The 17,341-nt window shown below is 49.0% G+C and overlaps 1 protein-coding gene across 2 annotated transcripts in view; it reads left to right on the forward strand.

The window, feature by feature from the left end:
* Positions 1-17,341, forward strand: part of ZC3H13 (zinc finger CCCH-type containing 13) — a 1,331,719-nt gene that overhangs the window by 410,793 nt on the left and 903,585 nt on the right. The window lies entirely within an intron of this gene.

Genomic DNA, 17,341 nt, shown 5'->3' on the forward strand with positions numbered 1-17,341 from the left:
GGGCCCTCCTTGACGACTTCGTCGAAGAAGGCGAAAGCGCCAACGGGTCTGCCGGAAACTTCGGCGGCGCCCACGGATCGGTCTGATCCGAAGCATTCCCCACATCCGCAGCAGCGCATGATGACTGGGCATAAGAAACATAACAAGGGCGCTGCTTCCTAAACTACACGCGCCGAAATTTCAGAACAAGGAACTTCGACGGATTCCAAGAGTTCCAAGGCCCGTACAGGCCCGAAAACTACAAGTAGGCCTCTACCCGAGAAGCCATCCGCTGGCCCTTCTGGAGCCGCGGAAGACATTTTCACTGCCGACACATCATCGGAGGCGTTGTCTCCCAAAGATTCGGTGACTATCCGTAAGAGCATCGATAGGATTTCTACGGCGGTGGGCCTAGTACCGGTTCCGCCCACAGTTATGGGCCAATCCGCCGAAAAGTTCTCCCCTGATTGGAAAGACGATCCTGACAACTCTTACGAAGAAAGCCAGTTACCCCTCTCAAGCACCCTGAGGAGATCCTCTCAGCGCCTTAGGACGGAGAACACGGTTCCTACTCAGCTAGGCCCATTTGGGTCATCCAAGTGGACCACGGAGCAATTCGAGGGGTGTATGGATCGGCTGGAGCAGTTTTTCAGGGCTTCTGATCAACCTCCACCGAAAAAAGCTCAGGTAGACCCTAACCCTCAAACACAAGATGTCCAACACCTAGATGTCCAACACCAAGTTGACTATCAAGAAGATGTCCAGATGGACATTTATAGAGACAGCAATACAGAAGAAGAGGAGGAGTCTTTTCTGGACAACTATGGGGAAGATCAAGGGGCAACGGACAACTGGGAGGACTCCCAGCAGAACGATCACAACTCTGATATCGTTTGCCTCGACTCTCCCCCATCCACCGCGATTCAACAAGCTTTCCCGGTGGATGATCAAATGGCTTTCAACAACATGTTGAAAAAAGCAGCAGATTTCTTTAAAATTGCCACGCTGGAAGCCTTGCCCGAACAAGATTTCGCGGAGGACATTATTAATGAAAAGCCTCCAGCAAGCCAGTCTATCCCTCTCTTGAGCTTTGTAAAGAGACGGCTGGCCCCTTCCTTACTCACACCCGCTCGGACTAGGGCTGTGAACCCAAGGGTCGAAACTTTTACGACCCTCCCCCACCGACCCGCTTTATATCAAAGGACACGCAATCCCAGACTCGCTGGTAGTGACCAACATTCGCAAGAGAGCAGGGGTTCCCCTTGCCACGGAAGAGTCCCCCCCGGACAAGGAGTCCAAACGGTTGTATGCCTTAGGCAAACGGGTTACGTCGGCGGCGGCCTATACCGTCCGGATTACCAATAACACGACGTTACTGGCAAGCTATGTCGACGCCCAATTGAACCTACTCCAGGGCAGGTCTCTCGCACAGGGTACTCTCCTAACGAGGCACGCATGGCTGCGCACGTCGGGCCTGAGACCCAGGCATCCATTATCAACAAACCCATCGAAGAGGCCAACCTATTTGGGAAGGCGGTAGACGATGCGTTGGAGACAGCCAAGAAGGAGCACAAGACTATTAAGTCGCTGCACCAAATTTCCCAGAAACCCTCTTCACAGAGGGGCAGTGATTCTCGGCGGTCCTTTCGAGGACAAGCTCGCGCCGCTCAAAACAATTTCGGCACGTCCAACTTCAACTCAAGTCAACCTGCTGCAAGCCCCACTTACTACCCCCATAGGGGTCAGAAGCGCAGTAAGAATAGAGGCAGAGGCTCCAATTCCAGAGGAGCGTCAACTTCGGGTCAGAAATGACCACCAAGTCCAGGTCCCCGCCCATGTCTCCCCGGTCGGTTCAGACCGCCGAAAACATAGACGCCTTTCACCGGAACATCTGCAGATCCTGATCCAAGAGGTGGAAGCGCTGCTGGAAAAGGACGCCATAGAAGCCGTCCCGATTCTTCAGGTAAACGAGGGTATCTATTCAGTGTACTTCCTTGTACCCAAAAAAGGATCTCACCATGCGTCCTGTTCTAGACCTGCGCCCAGCGAACAAGTTCATAAAGCCCCAGAAGTTTTGCATGGTAACACTGCAAGAGGTGATCCCATTGCTAAAACAGCGGGACTTCATGACAACATTGGATATGAAAGATGCATACTTTCATATTTCAATGCTTCCAGCGCACAGAAAATTCCTAAGGTTCGTGATTCAGGACAAACACTACCAGTTCAAGATACTCCGCTTCGGCATAGCCTCGGCGCCAAGGGTGTTTACCAAGGTCCTGGCAGAGGCAGCGGCACACCTGCGCAGACTTTCAGTTCCAGTCTACCCTTACCTCGACGATTGGCTCATCAGGGGGGACTCGTTAGACGTCTGTTTTTCCAACACCCAAAAAACAGTAGACCTACTTTTCAGCCTGGAATTTTCTATCGCCGAAAAGAAATCCAGCTTAGTCCCCAGCCAAGTAAAACAGTTCCTGGGGGCTCTAATTCGTACGGAAGACGGTTTAGTCTTCCCTTCCAGCGAGACGGTTCAGAACATGCTCTCTCAGGTTCCTCAGTATGTAGCCAGTCGAGAGGTGACGGTACGCAAAGCTATGCGTTTGCTAGGGATGATGGCGTCATGCATATACTTGGTTCCCCACGCGCGGCTGCGCATGCGTCCCATGCAAGAGTGGCTCAACAGCCAGTGGTATCAGGCTAGCGGACAATGGGAAGATCTGTTGTCTCGCCAGCCCTCGTTCTCGCTCTGCAGTGGTGGTCGAGGGAGAACCTCTTGAAGTGGAAAACCTTCACCACCCCTGCAGTGGAAGCCACTCTCACGACAGACTCATCTCTCACGGGGTGGGAGGGGGGGGGCTCACCTGCTTCAATAGACAGCTCACGGAGTGTAGTCCCCTCAGGTAGCGTCCAACCATATAAACCTACTGGAGCTACTAGCAGTGTTCAAAGCATTGAAAGCCTTTCAGGAGCAACTTTAAGGGAAGACAGTGCTGGTTCTAACCGACAGCACAACAGCAATGTATTACCTGAACAAACAGGGGGCACTCACTCTCCAGGGCTATCCAAGCTGTCCCAAAACATCTGGATATGGGCTCTGAAACACAAGATGTTCCTGATATCCCAACATGTTCCAGGGAAACTCAATCTTCTGGCAGACAGACTCGGCAGAGAATTTCCTCTGCCAGAAGAGTACGAATGGCGACTGCACGAAGACATTGTATCCAACGTCTTCGCAGAATGGGGGTTTCCAGAGATCGACCTGTTCGCTACTCGGGAGAATGCCCAATGCCAAGACTACGCCTCCAGGTACCCCCAGAACCGATCCAAAGGGAACGGTCTCTGGTTATCTTGGTCGGGGAAATGTCTATGCTTTTCGCCCGACTCCCCTTCTGAACAGGATAGTGCACAAAATGCACCAGGAACCAGTCACCATGATTCTGGTGGCTCCCATGTGGTCAAGCCAACCTTGGTTCGCGCACCTGATGGAAATGTCCCTCTCCCCACCAGTCAAGCTGCCCTGCCCATACAACATGTTGTCTCAGGACAGGGGGGAGACTCTGCACCCATACCCACAAACTCTGAATTTAGCAGCCTGGCTCCTGAGGTCTTAGAGTTTGGACATCTGCAACTCCCTCAGATGCATGGATATACTGAGGGAGGCAAGAAAGCCTAACACACGTTATTGCTATGCCAGCAAATGGAAACGTTTTGTCATCTGGTGCAGTTCCAAATGCGTCAATCCCACCGATTGCTCGCCTTCACACATTGTGTTATATCTAACCCATCTGTTAGACTCTGGGTTAGTCTTCAATTCCTTAAAGGTTCACCTAGCTGTGTTGTCAGCCTACACCACGTCGCAGCAGAAGGCGTTGTGGTGGAAAATACCTGTGATTAAAGCCTTTCTGGAAGGGGTTAAAAGAATCTATCACCCATCACTCACCCAGCCCCTGGGTGGGACCTAAATGTGGTTTTAACTAGGGTCATGGGACCCCCTTTTGAGCCTATGCATAAAGCTAGTCTGAAAGACCTGACCTACAAGACAGCCTTTCTGGTAGCTACCTCTTCTATCAGAAGAGTTAGCGAACTACAGGCCCTCTCGGTTTTGGACCCCTTTGTTACAGTCCACAAAGATAAGGTAGTTCTGCGCACTCATCCCAGATTTGCGCCGAAATTTATTTCGAAGTTCCATGTGAACCAGTCAATCGAACTACCCACGTTCTTCCAGAGACCTACTAACATGGCCGAAAGAAGCCTTCACACACTAGATGTGCGCAGGGCAGTCATGTTCTACATGGATAGAACTAAATCACTGAGGAAAACTAAACAATTCTTTGTTTCAGTGGCAGCTGGTAGAGAAGGGGACCCTGTATCTAAATCAGCAATATCAAGGTGGATTGTCAAATGCATCACACTGTTTCTCTCTTGCAAAGAGAGAACTGCCCTTCAAGCCTAGAGCACATTCTACTCAAGGCACTGGGGCATCCATAGCATTCATTGCAAATGTTCCCCTAGAGTCCATTTGCAAAGCGGCAACCTGGAGTTCTGTACACACCTTTACAAAACACTATTGCCTAGACACTCATTCTAAGTCTGATTCTCATGTGGGACAAGCAGTACTAAGACATCTTTTTTCTACTGTTCCTTCTCACAACCCACCTCCAACTCCGGGTACTGCTCGCTAGTCTATGCACAGCATGTGATTCTAAGCAGATTAACAAGCATCAGAAGACATGCATTACTTACCGTAAAAGCATTTCTGATGATTGTATCTGCTTGGATTCACATGCGCCCTCCCTGCCTCCCCACTCGGGGTGGAAGGAACATAGACTTCTTACTACTTTCTCTCCATGTACTCACTCAGTATAGCCTTGGGCTCCCTCATGGCAGAAAAAATACAATCGGAGGGACCTCGGCGCGTGAGGGATTTTGGGTACTGCACACGTCACGATAGGGATAGTGTTTCAGACACGCCTATGCCGACGTCCCCTTTCGGTCCCCCGAAAGACAAGATGCAATACTCTGCGGTTACCACTGGATGTCGGACCACATGCACAGCATGTGAATTTAAGCAGATACAATCATCAGAAATGCTTTTACCAAGAAACCTTGAGTAAGTGTATATTTGAATCACTGTATTTGTTGGTCCTTTGTGTAACTTGTTCTACTGCTCACTCAACTCTTGCTGCTCAGCCACTGCTACCACCTAAACTGTGTAGTACAGGCTTGTACCAAAGGTGAAATTGTACTGACACTTGTAGTCTTAATTGCATGTAGTGTTCCCAAAGGGTACTGCATGTGATTCTGCCTAACACTGCTATGGAGGCATAGTCTGGCGACAAGGCTACACACAGTAAATCCGTACACGCAAACATCTTATCACACTCAGTAGGGACGCCGAACAAGTCGAAGCACGTTTCATGCGATAAAGGTTATCCTTCCCCAGACAGTTTTGCCACATTTGTCGAAAATGTGCAGCCGGGAAGGTATCCCTTTACGACTAGTGGGACGGTGGAACAATATCTGCTCCGATATCTTCGTTCATTGCATGTTCAGAAGACTATATCTGTGCCGACTGTCTCTGCATCTGTGGATGGTATAGATTCAAATAAAACGCTAGATGTGCTGAAAAATATCAATTTTGACACATGTCCAAAAAGCAAACACTACACATAGAGAGAGTAGCTAAACCTTCTCGGATACACGTGCAGGGGAAGGGGGGGGTTAGAAGCAGAAGAAGGTGTTTGTACACTTCATGGTAAATCCCAGGTAGGTCATGGAAATGGACCAAAGAGATTTAAGGGTACAGTGAATAAGGTTTACCTCTTCATGGAATTTTTTGAAAAAACGCAAATTTAAACCCAAGACCTTTTAAAAGAGGAGGAAGCGCCCTTGAAAATATAAAGGACCGAACACACTGCCCCATACGAGAAACCAGTGGAAATAGACTTTTTCCTGACTAGGAAGAAGATTTTGCAGAAGACGATACTGGCACTGACCTAGAAGACCTTCCTGTGCGCTTACGTGATATTGATGACCGCATTTCATCATCACCAATAGATGAGAATTTCCTATACAATGATCTGCTTAAAAAGGCAGCACGTTATTTTAAAATTGAGGCGCATGTCAGAAGAAGACCAAGGTTTTGTCAATGACATCCTCAACAAAAAGAAGCAGGTTAGCCAATATATGCCACTCTTAATCCGTTAAGACGTTTAGACTCATCTTTAGCTACACCAGCCTTAACAAAGGCTTATCACCCTCGAATTGAAAGAAGGTTCAGGCTAGCCCCCCCAAAAGACTCCCTGTTTATCAGGGGCCATTTAAAATCAGGTACCCTGGCCATTACAATGACATGTAAGAGGTTGTGAATCCCGTTAGCAACATCCTAAGCCCCCCCCGCCCCCGACAAGGAAAGCAAGAAAACCTATGCTTTGGAGAAAAAATTGCCTCCTCAGCAGCCTACCGGACGAGAAAAGGCAATAATACAGCTCTAATGGCTTGTTTCAGTAGAGCCCAATGGAACGACATGGAGGAGCATGCTAATAATGGCCCTTAAAGACAGAAATACTGCACTCTACTGGAGGGCAAACAAACTGCTAACACATTTCTAAAGAACTCTCTGGATGCCTCAGACAACGGGTAGGGACATTTCTGACGTGACCCTATTTAAAGGACATGCTTGCCTTAGGATTTCAGGCTTTAGGGTATAAACTCAAGCAACTCTTATTAAATATGCCCATAGAGAATGATGTCTTAGTTGGTAAAGCATTTGATGGGGCGCTGCAAAGAAAGATCATGAAATGCACAAGACGTTGAATCAATATAACAGCCACCTTTTTCAGCAAAGAGGAGCACAATCCAACCTCTATGGTTTTCATGACCAAAGCTACTCGAGGTCTGCGGCACAGGTAGCTTACTCTTCGGGTGCAGGCCCCACTTCATGGTTCGTAACTAGGGGACTATTGGCTACCAGACGATCCTAGTTCCCGAGACAGCTTCGCAGGGTACGAGGCAGAGGAAGAGGCCAAGTCAGGTTCAGCTACACCCACAAAACAATTACTCCAACTTTTGGGTCCCATCCCATATTACTCCTGTAGGGGGTGGCATAGCAACATTCGCCCACATAGGGCAGGGAATCTCGTCAGACAAAGTGTTTGTTAGTAACAGTTAAGTATGGGTATTGTGTGAAGTTTCAACAACAGCCACGTGTTCATCTACCACTACACAGAAAAATACTGTTAGAACATCAAAGAATTCTAAATGAAGTAGTAGACTCTATTACAAAAGCGGAGCCATAGAACCTTTCTCCATCAGAGGTGAACAGTCATTTATTCTGTGTATTTCCTTGTTTGAAAGAAAGACAAAACATTGCAGCCAATGCTCAACCTAATACCAGCAAACACTTATGTCAAACCACTAAAGTTCTGGATGACAACGCTGCAGGAGGAAGGCCTTGCTCAAAATGGGATAGTGCTAGGGAGAATTCTCAATGTGCTAATTGCTCTCTACCTTAGAGACCCCCAGCTCTTTTGCTGAACTTTGGGATTTAGTACTTTTAATTCTATGGGTTTTCTGTGTTTCTATTTGGTTATGGAGTCTAACCAACTCCATAGGCATCATCTTTTACCATGGCTTCACACAGCACCTTCAGTGCAGTGGCACAGGGAAGTCTTTTAGGTTTCCCAAGGTTTAAATACCTTCTCTGGGATAAACTACTGTTACTGTTTCCCAAAGCAGTAATGTGAAATTGACTTTACTTGGCATTGTACTTGCTAGACCCCGCACAACCTATCTTACAATAGTGTGCTGGCGGGGTTACTTGGTATCCCCTGTGTCTTAATGCTCATGTAACATTTTTTGTTACCCTTTCCTCATTGAAATGGCTGGTGGCAGTGGTTTCGTTTTGAACTACCAAGGTTTGCATTTACCACAACCGTTAATGGACCCGGTAACGTTGACCGCAGGAGCCATCTTTTTCAAAATGGCATCTAGCCATCGTTGCTAAAATGTTCCCCGGTCTGTTTTTCACCAGGTCTTGGTGGAAAGGTCCTTCTAGAGTTTTTCCTCTGCGTGCCAAACCAGGTTTGGTCTCTTTGTTAATTCGCCTTTGGCGGGATTCAGGAGTGAAACCCGCCTCTGGCTCCAGAGTGTCTGGGGTAGGCAGGAAGTGAGGAAGGTGCCCGAAACTCCCTGTGCTTGGTCTCCTATGGAGACCCGAATGCACTCTGTGACGATTGGCTGGCTGGCTGGCTGTCCGGCAAGGACAGCCACCTTCAGCTCACTCCACCAGAGGGAGGGCAGCTTCGGTTGCTTTTCACGCTGGAGTACCAATGAGACATCTGCAGAGCTGCAACCTGGAGCACTCTTCATACGTTCGCCAAACCTTACTGCCTGGCAGAAGATACCAGCAGAGTCAGCAGTGGGACAAGCGGTTCTTCGCCATCTCTTTGCGTAAGGTAGGAGCATCCTTCTCCTCCCGCCTTCCCTGGTAACGTAACCTGTTACTTGTTGTATAGTAAGGCGAGTAGAAGGATCTGCAGAATGTACATATGATATGGGCATGCCCTAACTGCTTGGTATTGTATTCAAGCATCTGATTCTATGAAAGATCCAATGCTGGAGAAGTTTGTTACTTACCTGTAACTGTATTTCTCCAGCATTGGTATCTTTCATAGATTTGCATGCGCCCGCCCTCCTCCCCTGAGAGGCTGCTCCCTCTTCCCGCAGCCATCCTTCCTGTAGTATTCTATGGCTCAAAATCTGAAGATGGCTGCTTGGGGCGGAGCTAAAACCCTGCCACCTTTTTGGTTAGGGCCATAAGGACCAAAGTGAGGTGGAGGGGACTACACAAGTGAATGGCTCATAGGCCATAAGGAGCAATCTACATTGTATATCTATGGAAATAATGTATACATATATTACATTTTTTAATTATTTAAATCACAGAGGATTCCCAGTCTGACCGGGAATATTCAAGCATGTGAATCTATGAAATGTACCAATGCTGGAGAAATACAGTTACAGGTAAGTAACTAAAATTTTCTGTGTAATGTTGCTAGGGTGCCCCTTGGGCTGCCCTTTTTATGTTCTTGTTTCCCTTTTGAACTACTGTTCCCAAGGGTAGAAAGATACTTTGTATCATTTCAATGATCCCCATTGTGAGATCAGCACACCCTAGCTTTTGTGGAGTGCTTAGGAGATAAGGTTAGAAGGGAATTTGCTAGCTTTTCGAAAAAGCTTGAAAACTACCTTTTTGAGTAGTCATTTTGTGGTCTCTTCTTAGCTGTCATTATCAGGGAAATGTCTGAAGTCATTATTGTAATGTCTTGTGTGATCTATGTTTTGCGTTCCCATGACCTGATACCAGCTTGGATTTCGGTGTGTAATTTAACAAAATAAAATAAAAATAGTATTCCCTTTCTCACTATTGCTGTAACTTTTCTGTTAGTTGATTACCTTGCAGAACACATGTTCTCAATGGTAGAGAGATTTGTATTCTGACTATTTTATATTGAGTCCAGCACCCCACCTTATGTGAAGTGATGGGGGTTGCTATGTATCCCCTTTCTCAATGCTCCTGTAACATTTCTGTTAGTTACGAGCTTACAATTATGGCTGGTGGCAGTGGACGTGTTCTACCAGCTTTTGTGTGTTTTTGTTTTTACTCTGACTGTCAAACCCTTTGTCTAGCCAGCCGAGGCTCCAGAGTGTCTGTGAGGACCAGAAACTAGGGAGGAGTCTGAAACTCTGCAGCCCTTTGTCTTCTGGCATGCCTGCCTGTAACCAGTCCGAACTGGGAGACTGGCTGTCCTATAAGGACAGCCACCCGCAAAGTTTCAATGTAGCATGTGTGCTGATTGGCTGGGTTCCTGGATTAATAGCCTGGATCTGGAAGCTGAAGATAATTCGACCACTGGAGATGAATCCGATGAAGAGAAGAAGGCTGTAACTGATTCCAATGACCGGCAATGCCTGCAGTGTAACCGCTGCCTGTGCTGACCCCTTCTTCCATGCAACAGAGGAGTCCCAAAGACTACTCTGACCCTTAGACTGGTGGGACAAATCAGCCTTTAGAAGACCTGCATTTCGAGCCATTCCATGACGAGCTGCAACCTTCCTGGGCTGCAAACCGCCAATACCATGGGACCTCGAGGCTGAGTGCTGTGCAACATCTTCCCGTGAACAAATCTCGCTGAAACTTCGGTGGACTCCTGTTGGACCCAAGATTCCACTCCATGAAGTCCGCTCAACGGAGTGCTGGATCGAGATGCAGAGGAAAATCGATCAGACAATTACCGTTCCACATCTAGAAACACTGTTCGCACCTAGAAACACTTGTGTACAGGCGCTTTATAAATGGCTCATATCATATCTGGTACGTTGAAAAGGGCGTCAAATCCACAGAGCCACAAGAAGCACCAAAGAATACTTTGTTCGGAACCTTTTCTGTCAACTGCTGCTCAAAGTTCCCATCCAGTGTCCTTTCATCACCACGACCAAAAATCCAGAGATATTGGGGTTGTCTTTGATTATATTTATTGGATTTTGTGTGCATTTGTTGCGTGTTTGTGTGCCGTTTTGTTTCTTTGTGTTTGTTGGATTCTTAATGGTTGATCATGTTTTAGGTTGATGTCTCCTCATTAATTGGTTTATATTTTGGTTGATGTTCATTATGTATTACCATTTTTGTTAATAATGTGATGAAGTTTATTACATGGTGACCTAAGATGTATCCTTTGCTGTATTTAATGCAATTCTGTGTTTCTATTGATAATATGAAATAGAGTTGAAGAAAAAAAAAATCCAGAGACCGGGTCCTGTGCTGCTGCATAGTGAAGGCATCCATCTGCAAGCTCTCTTTCACAGCTGAAGTACAGTGTGGCTGATGGTAACACTTACCTTAAGTCTTGTCGCTGCTGTGTGGCTACGGTGGTGATTCTTGTAGTTGGGAGTTCGCCCATACCGCTCGCTCAGGCCTAATGCTAGAACGCATCTATGAAGCCTTATACGCAAGTCCCAGAACACTTTCTACTTTAAAGTCTGTGTTTACTTGTTGGGCGAGAAATCCTCTGGATCTCTGACTTTCCTGCATCTGTGCCTTATCCTGACCTGCATACTGTTGGCCACTGAACCACCAGTGTTCCCCTTCTGCCTCTGAGAACACTCATGCTCTATGATAGGGAAGGACTTTTTTAAAGTATAAGGCCTCTGCCTCGAAAATAGAGCAAGTGTTGCAAAGTTCTCACTTGCTATGTGTTAGTGCTGTAACTGGTTATCTCTAAAATAGAATAAGTTGCAAAGTTCTTATTTAACTGGGAATTGCTTACTGCATTTCTAAAAAGTATACAAAGTTATTTACTAACCTTAGAATTGTGTTCCAATTTTCTAGAAAGTAATGTTGATGTAACTGCATATTCCTGAAACAGACTGTTACATGTGTTGCAAAGTATGTACTTACTATTAGGTTAGGCTAACTGTATTATTCCTGAAATAGAATAAGTTACTTAGCATTTTAAGGTTCTTACTTGTAACAGAGTTGGCATAACTATATTATTCTTGAAACTGAATAAGTAACATAGTTTCTCCAGCATGGGGTCTGGCATGGATTCTTATGTTAATGAATATTCCCCGTCGTCAGGCCGGGAATCCTCTGTAAAAGAAAACAGTTTCACTTTCACTTAAAAACTATATTTCTCCTCTAAACCAATCACTGAACTCTGGGTGATACTGCCCCCAACCATTGACTGCCGTCTCCCTAAACCCCTCCTCTAGCTGCCATCTTCAGATTTTTACAGCACGTTCAAGTGTTGGGAGTCCTTGTGTTTTGCTCTGTGAACTGGTCTACGTTTTTCGCGCTTGTTCAGTAAAAAGTTTGATTATTTTTGTCAACCTGTGCCTGTGTGCTCTTTCTCTACATCGGCCGACAATCAGGGATCCGTTTGTCAGTGAATTTCAACGCCCCTCAAGGGCAAGAATCGTCAGGAGTTTCATCGAAGATTCCAGAAGGCCATCGGGCCTAGTCTGCACTCCGGACCATGTCAGAGAAGGAGGGAAGCTCCCTTTTCAAGTTCTGCTGTGGACTGCGCAATGTGGTTGTAGAGGACAAACACCTCCAGTTCCTCTGTCTCCATCCAGATCACAGGGAAGCGGATTGCAAAATCTGCCTCGGGTTCTCCAAACGAACTGTGAAGGATCGTCACAGTAGGCTGGCAGCGTGGCTCGGCGCCAAGGCCTCTGCCCCGTGCAGGAAGCAGGGGCATGCCTCACCCAAGACCGGTGGGTCCGAAGAGCGGGCTTCTAAGTCCTTTGAGGGCGCTCCATCCGTGGGGGCCCAAGACAAGGCAAAGCACCGCGAGTCTGTTTCCGTCGGGGGCGCCGCGCAAGCAGGTCCCACGACTGGTAGGGCATGCTCATTGTCGCCATTTTCCTCCATCGCCAGCCATCACTCCAGCTCCTCCTCGAAGAGGAAATCAGCTAACCCGTTGAAGCTGTGGGAAAAGCACAAAAAAAATTGGGACGCAGGAAAAGACGACCAACCTGTTCCAGAAGGCCCAGGTGGCCCAGGTGAAGAAGTCGTCGAAGATTGAGTTTGTGGCAGCTGCCCTCTCGAAGGCCAAGGGGGCTGAGCCAGTCAAGGTAGCCCTGGCAGTGCCCAGAGTATCTCTGCCCCTGAGACGGTAGGCATCGGCCAAGCCGGTGGAGAGGACAACAGAGAAGAGGATGCCATCCCTGAGCCGAGCCAGACTACCCGGGATGCAAAAAAGCAGGGGTGTGGGGGGCAGAGGAGGCCACAACCGTACTCCAGGGCACAGATATTTCTTCCTCGGACGAGGAGGACCAGGCATCCGTCCACGCAATCCGGGAGGACGTGGGAGATGCAGACAGTGAAAATCCTAATGGGGACGACTGAGGTGATGACGGTGGACGGCCCAGTAAGCGTAAGCCTACCGCCCAACCACTCCGAGGGATGTGTATCGCTGGATATCCTTTTCGACCCTGCACACCCTGGTGTCAGATTCAGAAACAGATGTCTATGACCCCGGTGGCCCTGGACCAACCTACGGCTAAAAAGAGGAAGTGGCATCCTACGCCGCCGCATCAACCTCCATGCGTGCCCCCCCCCCCCCCCCCCCAGAGAGACGGGGATGGACACAGTGACAGACACGGACGACGACATGGCCACAGCAGGTGGTTCGCCCCACCCAAGGGAATCTTCCCCCAGACGGCGTGGGGTTGCTCATGTCAGGGACGCCAGAGCGTCTGAACTCTTCCAACTGACACCGTAGGAGACCAGGAAGGAAGGTTTCCTAGATCAACGACGCAAGGCCAAGAGGAAGACAATCTTGGCGGTGCCTCTCCTGGACGACGTTTGGGAGGAAGGCCTGGCTTTGATGAGAAACCCGGCCACCACCCCGGCCAAGAGGGATCGGCTGGAGAAAAACTACTGAGTGCCTGAGTCTGCACCCAAGTGCCTACGTTCACAGCCTTCCCCGCACTCAGTAGCAGCAAGGAAGTCGTCGTCTAACCCCTCGTCTTCATCCTCCGTCCCTCTGGATAGCTACGGGAAGAAGTTAGATGCCATGGGAAGAAAAGTAATCTACTCGGCAGTTTCAACAGTCAAGGCGGCCAACGCCCTTGCTATCCTGGCCAGATACGATGGGGAGCGGTGGTATAAGATAGCCCGACTGTTGGAGTTCCTACCCGACGTCAAGTGTCTCGAAGCGCTTTCCATCCTCCAAGAGGGGAAGGTGGCATCGGACCATGCCATCACAGGCCTCGACAATCTGGGATACAGGGTTCTGACAGATGGGGGAACGGTGTCTGCTTCCGTCGTTGTGGCTAGCTGAAAGTCACCAACTTTCGTCAGGAAGTCCAGATGAGGTTTCTGGACATGCCCTTCAGGGACAACCTCTTTGGGAAAGCCATTGAGTCGTTGCAGGCCATTAAGAATGACACTGAGACGGCCCGTGCCTTGGGCACACTTCAACTCTTCATCACCGCCTGTCTTTTTGTGCCTACGGCGGGAAGTCGGCAGATCGTCTGAGGGTTTCGGCGGAGGGTCCTCTTCGTACTGTCCATGTCCCAGGAGGCCTACAGAGGCCGTTCCAAGGCCTTCGGCGGAGGTGCCAACGTCGCTCCCAAGTCAGCACACAGGCCCTGAAGCAAGATTGAACCGGCCCGGATGTCGGGTCCCACCCATGCAACCCGATGGGAGGCCGGCCGGCGGGCTTCGTCGGCGAGTGGAAGATCATCTCTACCAACTGATGGGTGCTGGATGTTCTCGTCCCATGGACACCCTCTAGAGTTCCAGCAGAAGTGTCCGTGGAACTCTTCAGGGGTATATATATTCAAAATATCAATCCAATCTAAGAAAAAAATATAGAAAACAAAGTTACTGTCTTTATATTAATTTTTAGCAAAAAACTTTTTTCGTGCAAGTAAGTAATTGTTTCTTAGATTGGATTGATATTTTGAATATAGATACCCCTGAAGAAGTGATGTTTTTCTCGAAACGCCTTGGGCCGCTTTTGAAAAATAAAACAACTTATGAAGATACCAAAGAAAGTTGTCTTGATGCTTGCCATTAAGAAATCTTAAATGTACTGTCTACTTAAATATTGAATTAACGGAGCATTAAACGAATACAGCTCACCCAATGGGTGAAAACAAATTATACCCTAACTGTTTGGCTCTTTGAGAGGAGCCTGTAATAGTGTGCAGCGGGACGGGAGTTCCTCCATATCAGAACTTGTTCTGTTTGTATGTATTTCACAACCCATATGCCAGGGTTGACTGTTAACTCCCCTGCACCTTAAACACTCTTAAAAACAAGCTTTGTTTCCCAGAATTATCTATCTAAATTCAGAAAACCATTAACCCCAGGAGTGCATGGTGAAGAAACTGTAGGAGCAGCACATCCCTCAGCTCCTAAAGGAAGTACGGGCCATGATAAGAAAAAAAGGCGATGGAACTCGTTCCAAAGCGACTCCAGGGCCCTGAAGTCTACTCCAGATTCTTCTTGGTAAAGACCTGGGGCTGGAGGCCCATTCTAGACCTGCGGCGTCTCAACAAATAGCTCCTTTCCCAAAAATTCAGGATGGTCCCGTTGCAGCACGTGCTTTGCCAACTGGAGGAGGGAGACTTCTTGACGTCGCTGGATCTGGAGGACGCATACTTCAATGTCCCCATTCACAAGAAGCATTGGAAGTTCCTGCGCTTCGTAGTACAGGGAAGGCACTACCAATTAAAGGCCCTCCCCTTGGGACTGAAGTCTGCACCCAGGGTGTTCACCAAGTGCTTGGCACCAGTGGCGGCCCATCTGCATCTACAGGGGATACACGTGTACCCGTACTTCGACTAGCTCATCCGGGCCAAGTCAAGGGAAGTAGCCGTCGAACATACAGAGGACTGTCCGACTGCTGACGGATCTGGGGGTTCTCCGTCTACTATCCAAAGTCCTGCTTGATACCATCGCAGAACACGCTGTTCCTGAAGGCCAGGCACAACAAGGTCTTCTGCCTGGCGGCTTCCTCGGAGGAGAGGGTAGTCGCCCTGCTGGACAAGATGCAACGCCTGTTGGCACGAAAGAACGCCACAGTGCAGACCATCAAGTTTCTGCTCGGCATGATGTCTTGCATCTACCTGATCCGGCTCTGCAGGTTGCAGATGCGACCCCTTCAGGAATTCTTGGACGCTCGGTGGATCCAGGTGTCCGGAAGCTTCGCTGACAAGATCGCCCTCTACGAGGAGTTCCGTCGAGTGATGATGTGGCTGGGGGCACAGGTTTGCAGAGCCCCCCGACCCCCCAGTACGAGGAGACTGTCACCACAGACTCTTCCCTCTAGGGCTGGGGTGCCCACAATGGACTTCTCCACGCCAGAGGCCTGTGGCTGCCAGAGGAGAGGGATCTCCACATCAATGTCCTGGAGCTGCGGACAGTGTTCTGGTCCCTCAAGTCGTTCCTTCCGTCCCTCAAGGGCAAAGTGGTGAGGGTCTGCACGGACAATTTCACCATGATGTTCTACATCAGGAAGCATGGGGGGGGGGGGGCACCAGATCCCCTGCGCTCTACAGAGAGGCACAGGACTTGTGGCACTGGGCCGTTGCCCAAGAGATGTTTCTTTTTACCTTGTGGGAGTCAAGAACACGATCGCCGGCTCCCTCAGCAGGGAGCTGCGCTCCTGCCACAAGTGGGAAATTCGACATGATCAAGTGGCCTTTCTCGTCCTCAAGTGGGGCAGACCCCAGATCGATTTATTTGCAACAATGACGTATTCCAAATACCAAAAATTTGCCAGCCGGTTCCACCACCCGATTAGTGGGGACGCGTTTTTCTTCCTGTGGGAAGGCCTGTTCCTGTACACGTTCCCTCCGTTGCCTCTCCTGCTGCGAGTCATCAATCAACTCAAACGGTCCCGTTGCAGGATGATCCTTGTTGCCCCGGCGTGAACGAGGCAGATTTGGTACCCAGATCTTCTCAGCCTGTCAACGTCACCCCGGGTCAAGCTGCCAGTGGTTGCGTATCTCCTTGCCAGAGATGGAGGCGCAATCCTACATCATGACCCAGGGTCGCTGAACCTGAAGACTTGGCTCCTGCAGCCTTAGAGTTCGGAGGTCCCTCGGTCTCGTCAAGCATTCTTCAAAGGACTGTTTCGATTGTTCCCACTGGGGAATGCACCTGTCCCGGCGTGGGATCTAAACGTGGTACTAACAAGGCTCAAAGGGGCCCCCCCCTTCAAGTCTATATCAGGCCCCTCTCAAGTTCCTTTAATGGAAAACGGCTTTCCTCTGCGCCATCACCTCTCCCAGCCTTATTTGACTTTTCACGACATGAGGGTGGTGCTGCGGCCGCACCCCTTTTATACCGAAGGTTCAGTCGGAATTCCACCTCAACGAGCCTTTGGTGTTGCCTGTGTTCTTTCCGAAACCTTCATCGCCGGCTGAAAGAGCTTTGCACTTGCTGGATGTGGCTCGTGTTCTGAAGTTCTATGTGGCACGCACAAAGTTTCCAGAAGACGTCTCAACTATTTGTGAACTTTGGTCCTGTGAACCGTGGGAAGGTCTTGTCCAAGGCTTCCATCTCCAGGTGGCTCTCCAGCTGTATCACAGTCACCAGTTGGTGAAACGTCCACTGCCTAGCCATCCGAGGGCCCATTCCACCTGAGCGATCGCTGCGACGACGGCGTTACTGACTGGTGTGCCCCTGCTGGACATCTGCGCACTGCGGAGGTCTACGCACACCTTCACGAGATTCTACTGCGTCTACAGGGATTTCAGAGAGGAGTCCAGGGTTGGCCAAGCAGTGCTACGCAACCTGTTAGCTTGAGGGTGAGCCTATTCCGGAGGTAAGAGTAATTGCTTC

The sequence above is a fragment of the Ambystoma mexicanum genome, chromosome 7q (genome assembly GCF_040938575.1).
Source record: "Ambystoma mexicanum isolate Mex_15411 chromosome 7q, UKY_AmexF1_1, whole genome shotgun sequence".
Classification (NCBI taxonomy): domain Eukaryota; kingdom Metazoa; phylum Chordata; class Amphibia; order Caudata; family Ambystomatidae; genus Ambystoma; species Ambystoma mexicanum.